The 21,880-nt window shown below is 33.7% G+C and overlaps 1 protein-coding gene across 1 annotated transcript in view; it reads left to right on the forward strand.

Annotated features, from left to right (window-relative positions):
- LOC107677922 (potassium voltage-gated channel subfamily H member 7-like) overlaps positions 1-21,880 on the forward strand; it is a 107,018-nt gene that overhangs the window by 15,613 nt on the left and 69,525 nt on the right. The window lies entirely within an intron of this gene.

The following is a 21,880-nucleotide window of genomic DNA, read 5'->3' on the forward strand; positions in this document are numbered from 1 at the left end:
CAGTTCTCCGCTGCCCAAAAGCAGACTGAGGCCATCAGGTACATCCTGCCCCAGCGTGCAGCTGCTGCCTGCACCCGGCCGCCGGTGGCAGCGCCTCAGCCAGCTCGTCGCCGAGGGCAGCCCCCGGCCACCGCCCCCGCTCCCGTGCAGCGTCCGCAGCAGCCTCCAGCAAAACTGGAGCCGCCCCGCCCGTCCAGGCCCTCGCCAGACCTGGTGGTAAGCGAAAGAGCAAGAGGCCCTGAGACGACCGAGACGTTACGTTAGTAACCGAGTACGTTTCCTGCATGGCAAATGAGCTTCTCTTCCCCTTAAAAAGAAAATATAAGATACATTCATTTGATATAATGAAGCATGATCTATGCAAATTACAGGCAGAAACGTACTTCTTAGTTTTCAAGTATTAAAAAAAAAACTTAATTGGAAAGTTTTTTTTAGGTTGTAGTTTTAGTTCAGCTATTATTATAATTAAATTAACTTAATAATTAAATTAACACATGATCAGACTCTGTTTTTGTTCTCCATTTATTGACAATAATTAGACCCAGTGTTATTTTAGTATCATTGATATACTATTATAGTTTTTGTTTATATTTTAGTAGACTTGTAATAGATTTTATTTTTATATTTTCTGTTTTCACTTTAATTTTAGTTGAAGTTTTTGCCATTATATATATATTTAGTATTTATTTAGTATATATACTTTTTTTTGTATTTTAACGAGCTAAATGAAAATGAGAAATGTCGTCTTGGCAACTAGCTGAAAAAAAGTATAAGTTTCAAGTTTAAGTCATTTAGTGTGTATTTTATTTCACGTGACAATTTTTTAAAATAGTTTTTAGTCAACAATAATAACCCAATTAGGAACATCATCAAATAGTTAGCCAATTTTATAGTTTCCATTTTATATTTTACATCAAACACCACTAAACACTACTAGCATTATAATAAATGTTAAATTTTTCTTCGTCATGGAATGATTAGTCCTGATAATGTATCGTTTCTCTGTCAGAGACTGTGTGCATTTCAGCATTTCTGCTTCAAATAGAAGAAATAATTCATATGTTTTCCTATTTGCTTTTTTTTTTTTCACTTTGAAACTCAAAAAACGCACACTTGGGATCAACACTGAGGATCAGTTTGTCAATCTTCAATGGTGGGTGAATTGAGATCTTTTACCAGCCATAAATATATCTTATCGGACATGAAAATGCATTTTTCTTTTGTCGTTTTTATTGAATGGTGGAGAGGCGGCAGGAAATTAATGAGAAAAGCGGTCGCTGTGATGGAGAAACGGTGAGAGCGGATTCAAACTCGGGTCACCAGCACTATTGCGCAACACGTCAGAGCACATTTACTAACCGCTGAGCCATGTCTCTGACATTTTGCATTATTTTTTATAGAAAATGTATTTTAGTCCCTGTGACAATGTCATTGCTTGCATATTTGTGACAGACAGCGCAGGTCATGGTGTCACTCGCAGTGTCTGTGCACCTGTCATAAAAATGTGAAAACACATCGTCATTTAGTTCCTTTAGTTAGAATTTCACAGGTGCATTTCTGGAGGAAATTAACCTAGATTTGCAAGATGGTATACTTGCAGCAGATGTTTTCTTTAGTAGATGGTTTGAATGTGTTTGATTTGAATCATGCACATCACTGACTAACATTCATCGAATGAAACCACACAGCTTCAACCAGTTGCAGTTTCTAATAAAGTAATTGTTTTATTTAATTGCCAAAACATTGCATGTGATGCTTGGTGAGTGAGAATTAAGGACTCTGCATGTATTATAAAAAGGCTACATACATATCAATCATAATTAGATCTCTTTAATAACTTTAAGTTCTTCTATACATCAATGAGATTAAATTGAGAGCAAATTGAGACTTTTGCTTTTGTCTATTGCCTCTCAGATTTTTCTTTTTATATAATGCTCTAGTAATATTTGACATTTCTCAATAATATCTCGACATTTTATCAGCTTTACTATTTTTAACTAAAACTAAAGATATTAAAACATTTTTGTTCATTGAAATAAAGCTGAAATACAATAATATGTAAATATTGGATGAGAAATGTAAAATAAACAAAAAATGAGAAACGTTGCCTTTCCAACTAACTGAAATAAGTTGAAGCCCAAAACTTACTAATAAATAAAAACTAAAACTGAAGCAGGATTATTATAGTTGACACAAACTAAAACTGAAATTAATATTAAAAGCATTAAAAAAACATTTGTGTTACTTGAAATAAACTGTTAACTAAAATAAAATGTTTCAGACTAAAAAAAAATATTTATATATTATCTAACTTATTTCAGCCAGTTGTTGTTGTACTAAATACATTTTAACTAAAATAAAAATTCTATATACGTATATATGACAACAACACTAAATAAAATTCCTTAAACTTTAACTAAAATGAAAATGAAAATGGAAAATATAAAAACGGATTCAAAATATTAATAACAACTATAATGTTATCTAAATGATACTAAAATAACCATGAACTGAAATAAAAATAAATTAAACAAATGGTAATTTTTTTTAAATAATACAAAATGACGAAAGCACATAACAAAATTACTAGAAATTAAACCAAATATACAATGAAAGCAATATATAAATAAAATCTATTTCAAAAAATTAATAAAAGCTATAATAGCATATAAAATTATAAAAATAACAATGAGTCAGAGAACTCAGTAAGAGCTCAAACATTTCTCATCAACCTCTAATTAATTAAACTGTTAATTATTAAGCAAGTTGAGAAGAAACATCTCGATTTTAAATATGAGATGAAATATGAGATGACAGAGCAATACAACTCTTTCCAAACAAACACTTGTGCCGTGCATATGTCGGAGAGGTTTCGTTTGACAATCAATCATTGCTTCTTTATCGTGAGGTTGCTCCTCGGTGAACATGTCAAAGCATGTGTTTGTTGAATCTGTCAGAGTAGCTGCTCACGAGCATCCTGTCCTTTAAAGGACAAAAGTTGACACCGATCAAGCGTGCCGGAGCTAAAGAGATAATGAGACGGTTGCCGCAGGACCGGAGCCATGTGGCGAGCGAAAGTGCCGGGTTTCAGCCGCTCCATCTCCTCCGTGAAGGGCTTTTTCCTGGTCTTTCTGAAGCCTGGAGGGGATGGAGGGCTCTGGAGGTACAGTGTAACAGCAGGTGCAGGATGGTTGCTCTTGAAAGGGCAGCATGCATTATTAAAGGGCCGCCACCTCTTTGGTTACCCTTGCATCTGTTATGAAACAGTGGCATGTGTTTGGCTGGTCAGATGCATGCGTGTCTGGCAGAGAGAGTGAGAGCGGTTGGCCAATCAAAATAAAGACCATTCAAAACATATCACCTTTAATTTGAGGTCAGGTGTCGTCACAATGTTCTCCAAAACGGCGACTGCATTTATGTCTCTGTTATGGATAAAGTAGTTGATATAAGTATCTGATTATTTTGTTGTTGTACACATGTAGATATTTGCAATAGCGTTATTATCGTTAACTAAAATTAAAACTAAAACTAATAAAAAACGTTTTGTTACTTAAAATAAACATTAACTGAAAAAAATGAAACTATTTCAGCTTGTTGCCAAGGCATCATTTCTCATTTTCATTTAGTTTAGCTTGTACTTGATGTAGTAAAATAAATAAACTGAAATAAAATAAGATCTTTACAAACATATATTTATATATGCGAATAAAAGGACAAAAACAACAAAATTACTAAAAACTAAAATGGAAAATATAAAAGTCAAAACTAAATCAAAACATTAATAAAATACAATGGCAGTGGTTTTCAAAGAATTAAAAGAACAGTTTATTCAAAAATGTTAATGTTTTTTTATCATTTACGTGCCCTTATGTAATTTCAACCTGTATTATTTTCCTTCTTTCACAAAGCACAAAATGTTAGGTGGAAAAACTCTTTTCCATACAACCAAAGTAGATGATTTGATCTTCAAAAAAAAAAAGCCATATAATATCATAAAAAAAATGAATGTAACTTGTCCAAGTCTTATGAAGTTATACGATAACTTTATATGAGGAACAAGACTGAAATTCAAGCTGATATTCACTCATAATTTCCCATCTGCCAGAATTAAACTCAAAAAGAAAGAATTTAACATGTTTTTTATATTATATTTTTGCATAAAGAAACGTATTTTTTCATTGTTTTTCATTATACAATGATTGTATAATTTCTATTAAAAAAAGCATTAAAGTAGCTCAAAGTAGATGCTACATGATGTATAATTTCACAGTTAAAATAAAATCTTATTATTATTATAATTTTTTACATTACAGTAATTAGAATAATTAGTTATAATGAGAACTGGGAACAAAATACATTTACAGGCATAGTTCACCCAAAAATAATGACAGAATTTTTATTTTTGGGTGAACTATCTTTTAAAATCTTATTTGTGCTTAATAAAATGTACCGTTATACAAGTCAGAGTAGGTTAGACATCGAAATACACCATATTATGACACATTCTATAAGTTCAGGAAAGAAAGAAAATGTCATGAGATAGTAAACGATGACAAAATCCATTTCTTTTCAAAATCCGAGTCAACTATTTCTTTAAAACACTTAAAAAAAAACCTCTTACAAATGATGTTTATTCAGCAAAAAACGGTTTCATAGCTCAGTCATATTTCATTTAGGCATCAACCTTTTTTCAGATACTTCTCAAAAAAGTCCTTAGAATTCCCTATGGAGTAAAATAGACACAGTTTTGGATATACAGTGAAGGTATAGATCTATAAATGATTGTGCATAGCAGCTCAGATGACTTGATGAAAAATGTTCGAGTTCAGGCTTCTTCTATCTTGGCAAACGCTCTCCATGCACGGCTTTCAAGGAGAAACAATTGAGATATCTCACGTGTGATTTTTCTCGGAACTCTTGTGTTTAAGATTCATCACGCACGTTCCATTAGCAGGTCTGACCAGCACCAGCAGATGAGCAGTGGATTATAAAGGGCATACATCTGTCCAATACATCAGGACCTCTTCTAATGAAACGGATCTCCTCAGCTAAGGGAAGCCTTTTTGAAAACCATCCAGAGGCAAACTAAACCATCTGCTCCTCTGCCGCTGCCAGCATCGCCTACCGCTCCTTCTGTTCTCCACTGTAACGCAGTGAGATCAAATCTGGCTCGCACATACGAATGCAATAGAGGTGAAACAGAGATCATGGTGATTCCATTGTGAAATCCTTATTTAGAGCAAAAGCTTTCAGAGTGGCGATTGGTTCTTGAGAATTCATAAACATCGCTTTTGGATTGCATTATTATTCCAATGAAGTGAAGATGACCAATTAGTCAATGACTTGCCAGACAGCGGTTTTGTGTGAAGGCGCCGTTGTAAGTTTCAAACCGCCTTCCAAGACCTCAAAACATCACGTCTGATGATCTGGAACAAATTCAAGTGAGCTTTAGACTAGATAACCAAACAAATATTGAAAGAAATTGTCTAGTTATTTAGTCTGGTTTAATTTAGTCTAGTTAATAGTCTAGTTGCACCCTCATGTCGTTCCAAACCACATGTTGTTATTCGCTGAGTGGAAACTCATGGAAAATTCCGTTTTTTTTTTTCACACAATGACATTTAATAGTTATGGAGTTGCACACATGAAATGCGAGGGAAAACAAAAAGATATTGTGGCCACAAATTGGGAAATCTTTTCCATGACCTATTAATTAATTCCCTTGTTCCCTCATTTAGGGCCACATTTTACTAATTTATTCCCTCGTTTAGGAACTAATTAGTACACTGTAAAAAAAGACAAATAAATGAAATAAACAACAACATGTAAATAAAACAAAGATAATTGGAGTACGTTTTACTAGAAAATACTATTTCAGCTTTTCTACTTCAGAATTTTATGTTTAATTCAATATGTCACTTGCTGTTTCTTTGTAATTATTTGTGAAATTTACTATCAAATTCTGAGTGAAATTGAAATTGTTTGTATATATATATATATATAGCTAGTATAGTTAACTAAAATTAAAATTAACAAACAAAAAATGTTGCTTGAAAAACGTTAACAGAAGTAAAATATGAATTTTAAATATTAAATACTTTATTCATAATATTTAATATTCATATTTTAATATTAACATTTTATTATTATTTTATTGATATGTAATATTAGAATGTTTTATTATTAATAATAAAAACCTGTAATTTCAGCTAGTTGCCAAGGAAGCATTTCTCTTTTTTAGATAAAATAACTAAAAACTAAAACTGAAATAAATTAAAAAATGTATATAGACATATAAAAAAATATATAAAAATGACAAAAACTCTCAACTAAATTAACAATTAATTCAAACCAAAAAAATGCGAAATATAAAAACTATTCAAACTAATAATAAAAACGCTAATAGTTATACTAAAATAACTTAGTAAACAAGATCTCAAACGATGGATTCAGATAAGTCTTGGTTCCTCCATATACTGCCTGCTAAGGCAGCGTTTTTCATGTTTCAACACAGCCATAGACATTCAGAGCTCTCTTTCAGACCTAAGGCTGATTTCATGCTGCTGTAAGACGAGGTGAGGAACAGAATATGACTCGACCATTTCAAAACATGACAGTGGGGAATATCATCTCTGGTGGTTGAGCGAAATCCTGCACGAATGAAATAGCCAATCATTTCTGCTCATGGAGTGGGCGTGAGGCTCATCAGTCTGGAGGACAACTTCAAGCAGAGCTGATTAGAAATGAAAGTAGGCTATGTCATCTGGGTCACAGCAGTCCCAGTAAGACCAGAGCAAAGCCACATGGCCAGCAGACCGCAAAAAAAGGGTTAGTAGCTCTCCTTCCCCTCCTCCATTGCTCGTCTCTGATTGGTGGATTCCCAGACCAGTTGTGCATTAACTAAAGCAAAACAGCCCCACAACACCACCGCTGTCACAGCGCATTAGACACATATGCAGGGGAAAGAGGAACTTTCTATGCTTTTCTCATGGCCATTTATAATGTTACAAAAAATTATATTTCAAATAAATGCTGTTCTTTTGAACTCACTGTTCATCAGAGAATCCTGAAAAAATAAAATGGCATGTCTGCACAAAAATATGGAGCACTACAACTGTTTTCAACATTGATAATAATCAGAAATGTTTCTTGAGCAGCAAATGATTTCTGAAGGATCATGTGACACTGAAGACTGGAGTAATGATGCTGAAAATTCAGCTTTGATCACAGCAATAAATTACATTTTACAATATATTAAAATAGAAAACTAGAAATAGAAAAATAGATAATAGATAAATATTTCAATATTCAAATAGAAAATATTAGTTATTTTATATAATAATATTTCACAATATTACTGTTTTTACTGTATTTAGTCTTGATGAGCATAAGAGACTGCTTTGAAATACATAAGATGTAAATAAATACTTAGTTCACTATTCTATTATTTTTAGAGTTAATATCTCGATTCTGATTATTTTTCAATTCTAAGTTTATAAGTGTGACTTTTGTTTTTAAGAGTTTACATCTTACAATTTGGACTTTTCCCCTCTAAATTCTTTTTATTTTTATATATAGAGTTTATATCTCACAATTCTGACTTTTTTTTATTGTGAGTTTACATGTCACAATTCTGATTTATTTTTCTCACAATTCTGATTTTTTTATTTTTATTTTGAATTTACATTTACATTTAGCAATTACAATTTACATCTAGCAATTTTCTCATCATAATTCTGAGTCTGGGTTAATATTCAACAGTTCTCAGTAATTCAGATTTTTTAAAATTTTGAATTTACATGTTGCAATTCGGACTTTCTTCATAATTCTGAGTTGACATCTCGCAATTTTTCCCCCCTGAATTTTCTGTCCTGACTGCATGCAGAGTGTAAAATGTGAGATGTAAGCTGAAATGCGAGGAAAAATCTGTGATTATTACTCCGTGTTGGAAGTGAGAAACGTGTTTGGTGGGCCACCATCGCACATAAAATGGATATTGCACCCTCTGTCATATTGTCTATATAATGCAGAATAATGCAACAGTTTCATTTATGATTGCATGGACAGAATTTTTTTTTTTACAAATTTGGAAATATTGCCTCAATAGTATTTCAGTAAATTTTAGATATATCACATATAGTTCTTTCATTTTTAAAATGAAGCCGACAGTCCTTGAAAGCCTGAATGTCCTGCAGGCAGTCACTGTATTTCTACAAAATTAAGTGGTTTTTTTTGGTCTCTAAGACGGTCATGTGTTTTCTCCTGAGTAATGTTCAGCGACACTGGATTAAAACAGTCAACTGCTGGAGATTACCCAAGCATACGCTGTAATCTGATTCCCTTTCACATGTTCATTCAGAATTCGATTGCCTGGACTCCAGCCTGTCTTCTTCGCTTTTCTCAACCTTAATGGATGGTCGCCACTGTAAGATTGAGCTGTTGCCTCTAAATTGCATTATGCCTAAAAACACACAAGTGAAAGACAATGCTGCAACCTTTCACCTGCGGTCATTAGACTCTGATGGCTTGTCTAGTGAATGAAAAGCCTCTCGGTTGTGGGAGTTATAGAGTGAAACCTATCCCTCCGCTCGGTAATGACTTAACAGTCTTTGCTGAAGGTATGACCATTACGGACCTATTTTTAGCGTTCAAAAGCCTTAACTCGCCCAGTGAATTAAACAAAATCTGTTCTCCCGTGGTTTTTTTTGGTCTCTAAGACGGTCATGTGTTTTCTCCTGAGTAATGTTCAGCGACACTGGATTAAAACAGTCAACTGCTGGAGATTACCCAAGCATACGCTGTAATCTGATTCCCTTTCACATGTTCATTCAGAATTCGATTGCCTGGACTCCAGCCTGTCTTCTTCGCTTTTCTCAACCTTAATGGATGGTCGCCACTGTAAGATTGAGCTGTTGCCTCTAAATTGCATTATGCCTAAAAACACACAAGTGAAAGACAATGCTGCAACCTTTCACCTGCGGTCATTAGACTCTGATGGCTTGTCTAGCGAATGAAAAGCCTCTCGGTTGTGGGAGTTATAGAGTGAAACCTATCCCTCTGCTCGGTAATGACTTAACAGTCTTTGCTGAAGGTATGACCATTACGGACCTATTTTTAGCGTTCAAAAGCCTTAACTCGCCCAGTGAATTAAACAAAATCTGTTCTCCCCTGGGGACGGAGGAGCTCAACTGCTTGAGTCTGAGATGAAATTATGAAGAAAAAAAGTGAAGATTACTGAAATGTTTTATTTTGCATGCTCCAATTTTTTAATGTTGCTCTTCTAGTAAATTGCCTTGTCACGTTGTAATGCATTCACACTGAACAGACCTATAAAATAATGCTTACCGTAATGGAAATGATGAGGATTTGACAGGTTTTATGACACCCATCATGACACCCTACTTGATAATAAAGCGCAGCTTTCTATTAAAGATCATCATGTCAGGACTTGCCAGTCACTGAAAGAAAAATACACAAAAGTTCTGTTATATGCCTTTATTATCTATTATTAAACAGAGATATAAATCGTGTTTTCTCAAAGCACCAGTACTCATATGATGCATTCATCATAAATCAATATCGACAGGGCCGTAGCAACCATATGCATCACAGCTTGATCTCATAAATGTTACGTACAAATGGTAACAAAATCTTATGTAAATTTATAAAGTACAATATGAATGTATCAACAGCATGTAAAATGCAAAAGTACTTATATACTTTCTGCAAAAATGTCAAACATTTTTCTAAAAAATGTACACAATTCTCTGTCATACTTTGTAATTTAAGTGTTGTTATAACTGAATCAGTATATATGTTAAGCTATATACACTAATTTAAGTTATATAAATATATTGTTTTCCATATTTAGTTCCAATTAGTTCCAAATCAGTTCCAAAAACGCAATGAAAATGTTGTGTTGATTATGATTCCAACATTGTTCACCCAAACAAATTTTCCCTTTGAGTCGATTTATCCTTACAGTTGGACCTCATATATGCTAAACAATAATGAATAATATTTTAATAATAATAGAACATAAAATTATATATATGTATATATATATATAATATAACATATTATAATAGAACATAAAATTATATATATATATATATATATATATATATATATATATAATATAACATATTATAACATATATATATATATAACAAAATATACATAATAAAAAATAATATGCAGTATAAAAATATTTGTATGGGTACAATTTACAATTATAGTTTTGAGCCCCTAATACCACTCAGATAAATGTACAATGACAATAATTTTAGTCATAATATACATCTATATATGAATTCAATATTCAAGAATTTGTAAATATTTGTACTTCTCTAAAGTTGTTTATATGTAAACTGCATGCGTTTTAGATGCTGTCAATATGTTAATAACGTATGTTTAAGTGTCTTTGCAAACGTACAAAAATGTTTGTGTACCAGAATCATACTTTTTGTCCAAATATTTAATCAGATTTTGTCGGATTTTGAGCCACAATAGATTAAAGATTATTAATGTAAGGATTATTACATTGCAGATTGTTAGTTGATCCAAGTTTGTAAGCATGCTATTTTTTTGTTTTGGAAAAGCAATCAGGCAGTGAAAAAAAATACTTTCTGTTTTACACTTTTAGGTGTAGGCAAGATCTAAAAAAAAAAACCAGATATAAAAAATGCAGCTTCATGGCCAGTAATATATATATATATATGTGTGTGTGTGTATGACTTGTACATTTTCTCTCTCACCATTGTCAGGTGTGACAAAAAGTTAATTTTGCTCTGGGTGTAAGTCTTCATTCACAAGGTCGTCAGTGAAATGCATACTTGTATTTTGATGACTGCGATGTGCCACATTGTTTTAATTATTGATGGTGGAAATAGGAATCTAATGACATTTCCATCATCTTGAAAGGGGAACTGCGCTTAGATCAAGAGCCATTTATGTGCAGGCAAGTGCAGCAGATGCCGAGTAAATAATATACTGTCATTAGCTTCACTTTGTTCGTTGCTTCACTCACAGCGAGAGCTACTGACGCGTTAGTTTTCCTCAAGAACATGCAGCTCAAAGAGCACTGACAATTTAAAAATGAAAGGAATTGGTAGATAAACACATGCTGGTCCCAAATGCAGTAAACTGGGAGGAATTGGTAGCTAATTCTCTTATGTTGATATTGATGAAGCTGTTTTGGAAGCTGAGAGGAAGTTTGGTGACAGATTGTCATTTTAATTAGTGACAGATTAATATATCAGCCAATATTTGGCCAATTTGAGATTATACTGCTATTGGTTGGTAATCCTATGGTTTTTGCTGACTAGCACAAGTGTTCATTCAGTCCCAAAAATCTGCTGACACTCTTGTTAATGGATAATAGACATTTTTGTTCTCAGTATTTCTTGTCAATTTTAGTTCAGCTTGAGTAAAAATTGTGTTAATTTGATTTCAGCAATCTTATTGTTGTTAACTAAAACTAAAGCTAATAAAAGCTGATATTAAATTCAAATATAAATATTAAAAAACATCTCAAACTTACAAAACTTAAAAATTAGAAATGTTCAAATAAATAATTTTTAAAAGAAGAAACAAGTAAAATAAATCAAATCTGAAATAAATATATGAAATAAGTTTAAAATAAGTACTATATTTTAATATAACTACTATAAGCAAGTTTAATATAAGTACTATTTATTATTATAAATAGGTACTAAATTATTAACTCAAATAAAAATAAAGCTAAATGGAAATACTTAAAAAATGACAAAAGCGCATAACAAAATTACTAAAACTTAAAGTAAAATTAAAATAAAAAAAATAAAAGCTAATTCAAATACTATAATAATATTTAAATAATACTAAAAATAACACATACAGATACAGTATATAGAATCAAAACACGGTCCATTTGATAAATGGATGTCCCTTCTCATGGCATTAGCTGCACCATCCTGTAAAATGAAAATACATTATTAGTGTGATTTGTTTAAAGAAGCAGAATTTATTATATTATTATTGGATATCTGATTCATTGAAACAAACATAAACCGTTTTAGAGATAAACAGGAGCTGTATTTGTATGCCTGTTGAGTTGAAAATAGCTGCTCAAGGACTATACCAAGATGGCCATGAGTAACTGATGTGCAGCGACTCTTTTATGTCTCATTTGTCCTTAATTAGTTGCATTATATCAGCCATCCTGCTCTTAGCTAATGGCAGTTGACCGTTTAAAAAGCACATATCCATCAACTAATAATCACAACCAGAGTTTCACATTGTCTGAAGAAAACGTGAGTGCTACTCGTCTTGTTCTGTGTGGTCAAGTCTCTATCATCTGGTCTGTAGAAATGACTCTAGATGTGTAATTGGATAGTAATAACACACCTCTAATAACGCACACGTTAAAGAGTAACTCATCATTTGCGCATGGAAGAGGTTTAGTCTGTGAATGAGTGTAGCTGCGTGACAGCTGACAGCTCAGTCCTGACAGATGTGCTCAATGCTGAAGCCCAGGAGGAGAGGAAGAGTGTAGTGAGCTGGAAAAACAGTGAGTCAATAAGGTGTCTAAGACGGTTTGTCAGGAGTTTCGGTTCCTTGCCACTGTCACCTTTGGCTTGGTTTAAAAGATAGTTAATATTCAGTAATAATATTAATTTAACTGCACTGACACTACCAGATGAGCACAAAGTTTGAAGAGAATTGAGCTGGATAATGACATTTTGCAACATCGACACTAGATGTTTTCATCCAAAGTTGCGAATTTAACCCATGTGCAAAATTAGAATATTGTATAAAACATTTGTGAACAATGCAGTGTTTCCATCCCATGTGCTCAAGAGAATAAAATCACAAGCCTGTTCAGAGCGCACCGACAAAACGCAATAACAAACGCTGCCATGTTATCTTGCATTGGGATACCTGATGTTTGGGAACGTAATCGCATGAGACAGTTATGGGAGGTGATTATACCAAATAATTTTGATGACAGATTTATTAAATTATTAAAATAACATTTGAGATGTGGTGTGATGAAATCGGTGTGCTGGTTAGTTCAGTTATCCAATCACATGATCTGTTGTGGCAAAGTCACATGACTTTTTTGATCCACATCAAGGAACTTATTTGATAAATGTGATCCCATGGTAGTTTATTCGCATATTTCTTATTGGATTTTTTTTTTAAATGATAAGACTCAATTGACCCTTCACAAAATGGCAGATTTGGCATTATGATTGGTCAGATCACCTGCCAATCAAACTACCAGCGAAGGGTCAATTGAGCACACAAGTTTTTTTATGCACATTTTTAGAATTTTTGCGCATCTTGGCATTTCCATCTAGCGTTTTATTTGGATATTTGGATGGAAACATAGCTACAGTTACTCAACTGAATTTAATCAACATTGAACTAAACTGAGCTACACTTTTGTCTTATGTAGAGCTGTTTATACCTGAAATTGAAGTAATTGATGAACTTTGCAACATTGACACTGTTACTGAACTGAATTTAATCAACATTGAACTGAATTGAGCTGGATAATGACACTCATGTCTTATGTAGTGCTGCTTATAGCTGAAATTGAAGTGGTTTCATAATTGAACTTCGCAACATTGATACTGTTGAATTGAATCAACACTGAACTGAATTGAGCTGAATAATGACACATTTGTCCTCTGTAGAGCTGCTTATACTTTAGCTGAAATTGAAGTAGTTTCATAATTGATGAACTTTGCAACATTGACACTGACATTGAACTGAATTGAATAAAAAATTAACTACATTGAGCTCGATAATGACAATTCAGATTCAATGCAATATGTAAGAGATAGAGAGAAAATAGTATGGTTAACATTACTGGATGATTTATGATGTTTGATAGAAAAACAATAATATGAGCATAATAAAATGACAATACATATTGTGCATGCAATAAAAAGGCATACAGCACAACCAGTGTAGTCTGATTCACAAATGACTTGTATGAGCCAGTTTCCTATAGTAAAAATTGGTCTCAAACAAGGGAGTTAAGATTTGTCTTGTTAGTGTTAGCAGTTTAGCCACAAAATATTTGTTTTGCGAGCAGTATGAATCGCAAAAATCACACTATTAACAATTTGACTGTTTTCAATGCTGAGAAATCGTTATAAAGAAATTCTTTATTAAAAAGGATGGCGTAATGTACAGATCAAAGGTTATCTGACGCCTGACTTCTCTGTAACATGAAGCAGGTTACGGGACACGTCAGCACTATAGACAATAACACCAGCACCGTCCTGCTCAAGGGTAAACGGCCGTAATCTCTGGGGGGCTCTTAAGTATTGGGTATCTTTCCTATCTGGAACTTGAGAAGTGTCTGGATACGTATAAGTGTTATTGCTTTAATAACAAGTCAAACAATATCCACTGCATTAGCACAACACACCTCTGTAATGATCAGCAGAGAGTGAAATGAAGGATTTTTGGTGACAGATGGAGAAACAGAAGAAAGTGAGAGAGAAGAAAATTGTTCCCTGAATTTTGTCACTGAACACAGACTGATGGCTGTAATTTTAAAGGTAAAGTGTATAATTTCTGTCACTAGCAGCGCCAAACGAAATTGCAAAAATAATGGCAACCCAAGATGAATATTTCTGACGAGATTTCTAAAACATTTCAAAATACTTCAAATTTATCAAAATATCTCACTTGTTATCTATGAATTACAAAATGGGGGCAATATATGCTTGTATGTTTAGATTTTTAAAGGGGTCATATGATGTTGCTAAAAAGAACATTATTTAGTGTGAAATGTGTTTATGCGGTTTAAGGTAAAAAAAAAAAACACATTATTTTCCACATACTGTACATTATTGTTTCTCCTCTATGCCCCGCCTTTCTCTAGTCGTGTCCTCTTTTGGAAGGAAGAACACAGCGTCACACACGGCGGCTAGAGTGAGAGGCGGCGGCCGGCGGGCTTGAGTGAGCGGAGGCCGGCGGGCTTGCAGCAACCACATGTGACGACCCCGGGCTGGACTCCGCTTCGTCCACGGTGAAAAGGCGTGGTTGACTCTTAACTTTTATAAAGAATATCTCTTTGGATTTGAGACTTTAGTCTTTGCAACTTTACAGATCTTCTTTATGCACCAAGAGCTTGTAACACTTCAAAGAGAAAGGAAAAATTGAAACCGCATCATATGACCCCTTTAATTGTTGTGTGTTCCAAACATTATCATTGTAATTAATAATTATTATGTTTGTTTTAAGTTTTAAAATGTGTAATCTAAAGAAACTTTTTCCACTGTAAAGAACCTTTTGTGGAAGGGAAAGATTCCATGGATGTCAAAGGTTCTTATGGAATCATAGAAGCCAAAAAACAAAACAAAACTTTTTAAGAGTGTATACAAGTTTTTTCAAGCCATATGATAATTTCATTCTTCAATCGCAGACCGCAGCGGCGTAGAGCGAGAAACAGAGGACAAGGTGTGTGTTTATCGACAGATTGTTATAATATCTGCATCTGTGCAGTTCTTTGTCATAAATCCAGTTTACAAAACATTAGGGATGCACCGATACCACTTTTTCCAGTACTCGCCCGATACGATACTTTTATTTTTGGTGCTTGCCGATACCGAATACCGATACTGAAATTTTCATTGCATTTGTACATTTTTTAAATATTGGGTACAGAAACCAAAAGAGTATGTATAATGTTAGTTGGTTAAATGTTACTGGTAGTTCACTGTATGAAGAATTTTTGGGTATAATATATGACAGTTTAGTTTATTTTGCTATCCTCACTTTACATAAATTAACTATAGTGTCCTACACCCACTAGTAAAAAAAATATAAAATTATATCTGGTCTCTGAATAATTTTTGGTTTGACTGTATATCCTTCTGTTATTTTCACACTTAATTATGCCCATTAAAATGTATTTTACAAGTTTTTGGCCGCCGCGCGCTCAATCCACTCAGCGTGATTTGCTTACCAGCTGGCGCAAATCAGCTATACAGGCATTAATACTGAATGTTTTATATTCATTGCATACATATACTTCATAGACATCTTTAATCTCTAATAATTCCATGCTGCTGTCTGTTGTTCTGCTGTCGGTGTTTCTTTGTTTGAATATGGCACTTATCACATGCTGTGTGGTATCGGCGTTTGGTATCGGGGCATTTTAACGAGTACAAGTAAAGGAGCTCAGTATCGGGCCCGATACCGATACCAGTATCGGTGCATCCCTACAAAATATCATGGGAGAACAATAATTGGCTCCCCATCTACTGTAGCCTAAGTTTCCACTGCGTTCACCCCTCATCACACCACAGCTGTTTCCTCCAGCGAAAATGAAGCACATATGATTAATACATATTCCAGTGCATGTAGCAAATAGGTTTGGATACTTGAGCTAAGGAAAGAGGGTTGTACTAGAAATGCAAACAGTAAAATTCTGTGTTTGTACAGGTTGTGTGTGAGATCATGAAGACTTGAATTCGGCTTATTCAGTACTCAAATGTTATACCTATCTATGCAATACAGTGGAATACTGCAATAAGTTTAGTATACGACCCCTATTAATCAAACATTTTTTTATCTTATTTATATATATATTTTTTATTATTAGGCTATTATTATTATTATACCCTCACTGGGGGCTGAGCCCCCCTAAAATGAAAATCCTAGAATCGCCCCTGCCCACAATGCATCATCAGTGACTGCTGTTGACAGCCAAATCTCCTTAAAAATAAAAAGACTTTTGGTCGCTGTATGTATGAAGATGTTAAATCACATGACCGTGCTGCATTCACACACTGAACTGGCACTAAAACTGCAGTAATGCACATGACAGCTCTGATATGCCAGATTCTGTAGATTAGAGGTGACTTTCAGCATGGTACAGGATGTAAGGAGATCTTCATTCAACTCGTGTTTGTCCATCTGCCTCTGCTCTGAATGCCCAGACACAAAGCCATTCCAGCCAGACACGGCAGGTACCAACTCCCGCTGCCCACAGTGCAACCCAAAAAATAAATAAAACGTTATATGACAACCACTAGAATCATAAAGAATCATGTATTTGAAGGTGAAGAGTGCAATTTCTGTGCCACAAGTGGAAACACTGCAAACAGGTTTTTTTAAATTCCATTTTATGACACTAATGGTGCTGAAATCGGGTTATTATGGTTAACAAAAAAAAAAATAAATTCCTTTACTTGAAATAAAATAAACATGAACTGAAACAAAATATTAAAAAAATATTTCAGCTAGCTATCAAGGCAATATTTCTCATTTTCATTTAGTTTAGGCTGAAGTACTAAAATAACTAAAAAAAAAATAAATAAATATGGTAATATATACAGTACATTTTTATTCAATCAATATTTAAAATATTTATTTAAATTAAAATAAAATATGTCGGTTCTCTTTTTTGCATAAAAAAAACAGTTAAATAGATGACATAAAAGTTATACAAATTATTATATTATTATTTTTCTTAAAAAAAATACTTATCTAGACTGTTCCTCTTGACCTCTCTCCCTCAACTTTACCTGCATCAGGACACTAGATCTTTGTGTATCACGTCTCTGTTACGACGTCTGCAGTGTCTTTTATCTGTGTCTCCGTCAGGTCATGAGATACCACAGACCAATTACACCACTTTACTGTGTGAAGCATCATCAACTTAATGGCACTAAACATACAAGATACATAGTTTAGTAACGTTTAGAGTATAATTATCTTTAACTGTTGCTGATGATGAAATGTAAATTGGGACACTTTTTGCCATTAAGGGAAAAATGTCCCAATGATCCTGAATTAATTCTAGTTAACTTAAAACTTAAAATAATGTAAACTATAATTGAAATAAAATGAAATACATACATTAAAAAATATATATTTTCAAGGCAACATTTCTTATTTTTAATCAGTTGATGTAATAAAAAAAATAAAACTTAAATAAAATTTATAAAAACTATAGAGACATACTAAAAATAAAAAAAAACGAATAAAATGACAAAAAAATGCTAAAACTTTAACTAAACTTTAAATAAAAATGATAACAGATACTAAAATCAATCAATCAATATTAAAATATCACTGGTGTATGAGCTTGACTAGAGCATATTTATGAAAGTCTGGTGTATAATTATACAAAAATACTTCAAATGTTTCTGCAGAACAGGAATAACTCCGTTTCTTTAGTCAGTGTGTTAAAGTTGTAGTACTAGTTGTAAAGTACTAGTTGTAGAGCAGCAATACAAGACCTGACTGACCTGCAGCAGTGCCAAAAACTGTCAAACAGACGGACGGGCAAGCGGATACTCGATCTGCGTATGTTCCATAATTAATTAGAGAAAGAGGCACCATAGTGTCATTAGTATGTTGTGAAACACAAATGTCATGATTTTAACACTATAAATAATTCATTTGTCAGGACCTCATTTGTAAATGAGCATTTAAACCAGAAAGGATCTGTCTGGATGTGTCAATCTCTAGAACAGAGGTGTCAATTTCAAGTATTAAATGATTTTAATATAGTATTAATGGTTAGTGCACTTTTAAAATTGACCTAATGTTTTCATAAAATTAAACAAATTGTATTACCTCATTGAATTGAATAAAATCAGTTCATTTAGATGTTTGCACATGAAGTACATATTTTAGGTGATTTGACAAAAATAACATTTTAATAACAATTTTTGCAGTTTAAAAAGGGGAAAATGCATTCTAGAAACTGAAAAAAGAATTATAAATATTTACTTTATTTTATTTATTTTTATAATTCAATGTTAATTGTATATTGAAATAAAATAAATATTTATTAAATGAAAAATTAAAATAAATATTTTGCAGATTAATATGGTGTTTCTGTCTAGTATAGCACTTTTATATTTTTATATGTATAACACGTTTTAAGATGCACCTCTATTTTTGACAATCATATTAGCCACATATGCATGTGATGTCCTAAAGTTTTCATAAAATGAAACGAATTTCGTAGAAAGACTGAAAAAATCAAAACATGAGTATGGGTGTCTGCTCTGAACGATCCTGCTAAAGCCTGCCGCTGCTAGTTATATTTAGTCAGACAGCCAGCATGCTGCAAATGAAGACTAGCGATGGTTTCCTCCAGACAGAGGAGCAAGAGACGTTTGAACATGTGTCTGTGAGCCTGAACAGACTCTGCATTTGCATGTTACGCGGTGAGAATCTCTTGATCCGTGTGCAAATGGCACATCAGGTGTCCTCGCTGAAGAAGCAAGCGAGAGGGTTTGGTTGAGACAGGTGTCTTTGCGAACACATGTTCTTCATAAGAGCTCAGATACTGAGGGGGGAATTCAGTGTGACGAATTACAGTCCTGGTTAAGAATGCAATCTGGCATATTTACAGAGAAATTCGGTGTGTTGTGCTGAAAAGAATAAAAAAAAAAAACTTAATTTATCTAATAAATACTGTGCTATACCAGAGTAGATAAAAACACTATATGAAATCACAACATTTTAATTTTTTTATGTGATAAATATTTATTTTATTTAAATATACATTTAATACAAACATTAAAATCTTAAAAATCTTAAAAATCTAAATATGTATAGTTGATTGTTCATTTTCTAGATTTTTTTTTAACTGCAAAAAGCATCATATGATTAAGGGTTTGTGCTGTAATATGTTTTTTCAAATCACCCACAATATGTACTTCATGTGCTAAAATCTAAATGAACTGATTTTATTCAAGTCAATTATATTGTTTAATATGACTTAATCAACCTTTACTTGGTTTTTAAAAGCTGTATTTCACACGGTTGATCCAGATATTTTAGCTATTATTAACTGTTCTTTGTCTTCTGGCATTTTTCCCGCATGTTTTAAACATGCCACTAGTGTTGTCACGGTACCAAAATGTCAGTATTCGGTACCAATACCAGTGAAAATCCACGGTTCTCAGTAGCAATTTCGGTACCAAAGCAAAACACAAAAACATGCTAATTGAACAACATTTTTTATTAATAACGTTAAACAAAAATTAAATGTACAAAACCAATGCCATTCTTTATACTTATTTAAAATTGTTTCTTCAAGTTTTTCCACAAGTAATAAAAGTATGAAAAAAGTAAACAAGTTTCACCCAAAAGTTTAGTCATAGTTCTGCTGCCACTGAAAAACCTCTGTAAACTGTTGTCTGTTTTAGGGTTTGCTGGTGTGTTTCAGGATCTTCCTCAGTCTGCAGCTGTAAAAGGAACATTCGCCATCGTCCTATCAGACATTTCTCCTTACGCTGTGTATGTGGTAGGTGAACTTTCATGTACTTGTAATGCAACAGGCTACCGCTAGCAAGCGGCTAACCTTTTAGTGGCTCCGTAGAACGCTTTTGTTGTTTTATGCTTCAGGTACACCCCTAACCTCGCCCCCCCGTCCCGCCCCCCTATGTCATCGTCCATCACAATGTTTCACTGTAGAGATTGTCCGATGCCAATTTGGTAGACATCGCCCAACCCTAGTGAGCAATTAATGACAGCATTTTCATTTTTGGGTGAACTAACCCTTTAAGTAATTTTAGACCTATTTCTAATCAAAGATCTTAGAAAAAGTTGTGTCAATGCAACTGATTTCGTATATGAATAATAATTTAATCTGAAAAATTTCAGTCTGGTTTCCGCTCCCAACATAGCACTGAAACTGCTCTGGTTAAGGATGCTAATGACCTACTGCTTGCAGCCGATGCTGGCTTGTACTCCGTTTTAATCCTTCTTGATCTTAGCTCAGCCTTTGACACAGTGGACCATAATGTCTTGATCAACCGTTTAAAAACTTATGTTGGTATCAGAGATGTAGCTCTGGATTGGTTTATTTCTTATTTGTCGAATAGGTCTTTTTCCGTAGTGCTTGGAGATTCTCCTCTTCTCGTGCTCCTTTATTTTGTAGGGTCCCTCAGGGATCTATTTTGGGTCCCCTTCTGTTTACTATCTACATGTTACCCCTGGGTCAAATTATGCGCAGTTATGACATTGAGTTCCACTGCTATGCAGATGATACGCAATTGTATGTCCCGGTAAAGCCTGGTATTATTGATACATCCCATATTATGTTATGCTTCGTCTAAATAAAAAATTGGATGTCGAAAAATTTTCTGCAGTTGAATGACTCCAAGTCAGAAGTGCTTATAATTACCCCATGCATCCCCAGTAGTGCTAGTATTAATAATCTCTCCTCTAGTCTGGGTGCCTTATCTAATAATGTCCGAAAAGAGGCTTGCAACTTAGGTGTAGTTTTTGACTCAGAAATGTCCTTTGATGTTCAGGTGACTAAAGTGGTGCAGTCTTGTTTTGCACAACTGAGGCAACTAACGAAGATAAAGTCATTCCTTTCTTTGGCAGATTTGGAAAAGGACATCCATGCTTTTATTTCTTCCGGTCTTGATTATTGTAATGCACTTTATTCTGGTATTAGCAAGAGAAATCTCCAAAGATTGCAGCTGAGTCAAAATGCTGCTGCTAGGCTTTTAACACTTTTACTAAGAAAAGTGACCACATTATATCGATTCTTGCTGGTCTTCACTGGGTGCCTGTGAGTTTTAGAATTGATTTTAAGATTTTGTTGCTTGTTTTTAAGGCCTTGAAGGGTCAGGCTCCTGCCTATATTTGTGATTTATTAATTCCTTATGATGCTATCCGTGCGCCTAAGCTATGGAACTCCCTGCCTGGGGATACTAGGCAGGCTCCTACTGTATCCTCTTTTAAGTCTCTTTTTAAGACTAATTTTTTCTTCACTGGGGGAAATGCATATTTGCGAAGGCCCCGCAGCCAGCTGTGTGCAAGTGCGTCCTTGCCGAGTGTTCCCTCGGTCAGGGAGAAGAACAACTGGCAGTGAGAGGTTTCTGGAGAGGCAAACAGG

Source organism: Sinocyclocheilus anshuiensis, unplaced genomic scaffold, assembly GCF_001515605.1.
Source record: "Sinocyclocheilus anshuiensis isolate Anshui unplaced genomic scaffold, SAMN03320099.WGS_v1.1 scaffold164, whole genome shotgun sequence".
NCBI lineage: Eukaryota > Metazoa > Chordata > Actinopteri > Cypriniformes > Cyprinidae > Sinocyclocheilus > Sinocyclocheilus anshuiensis.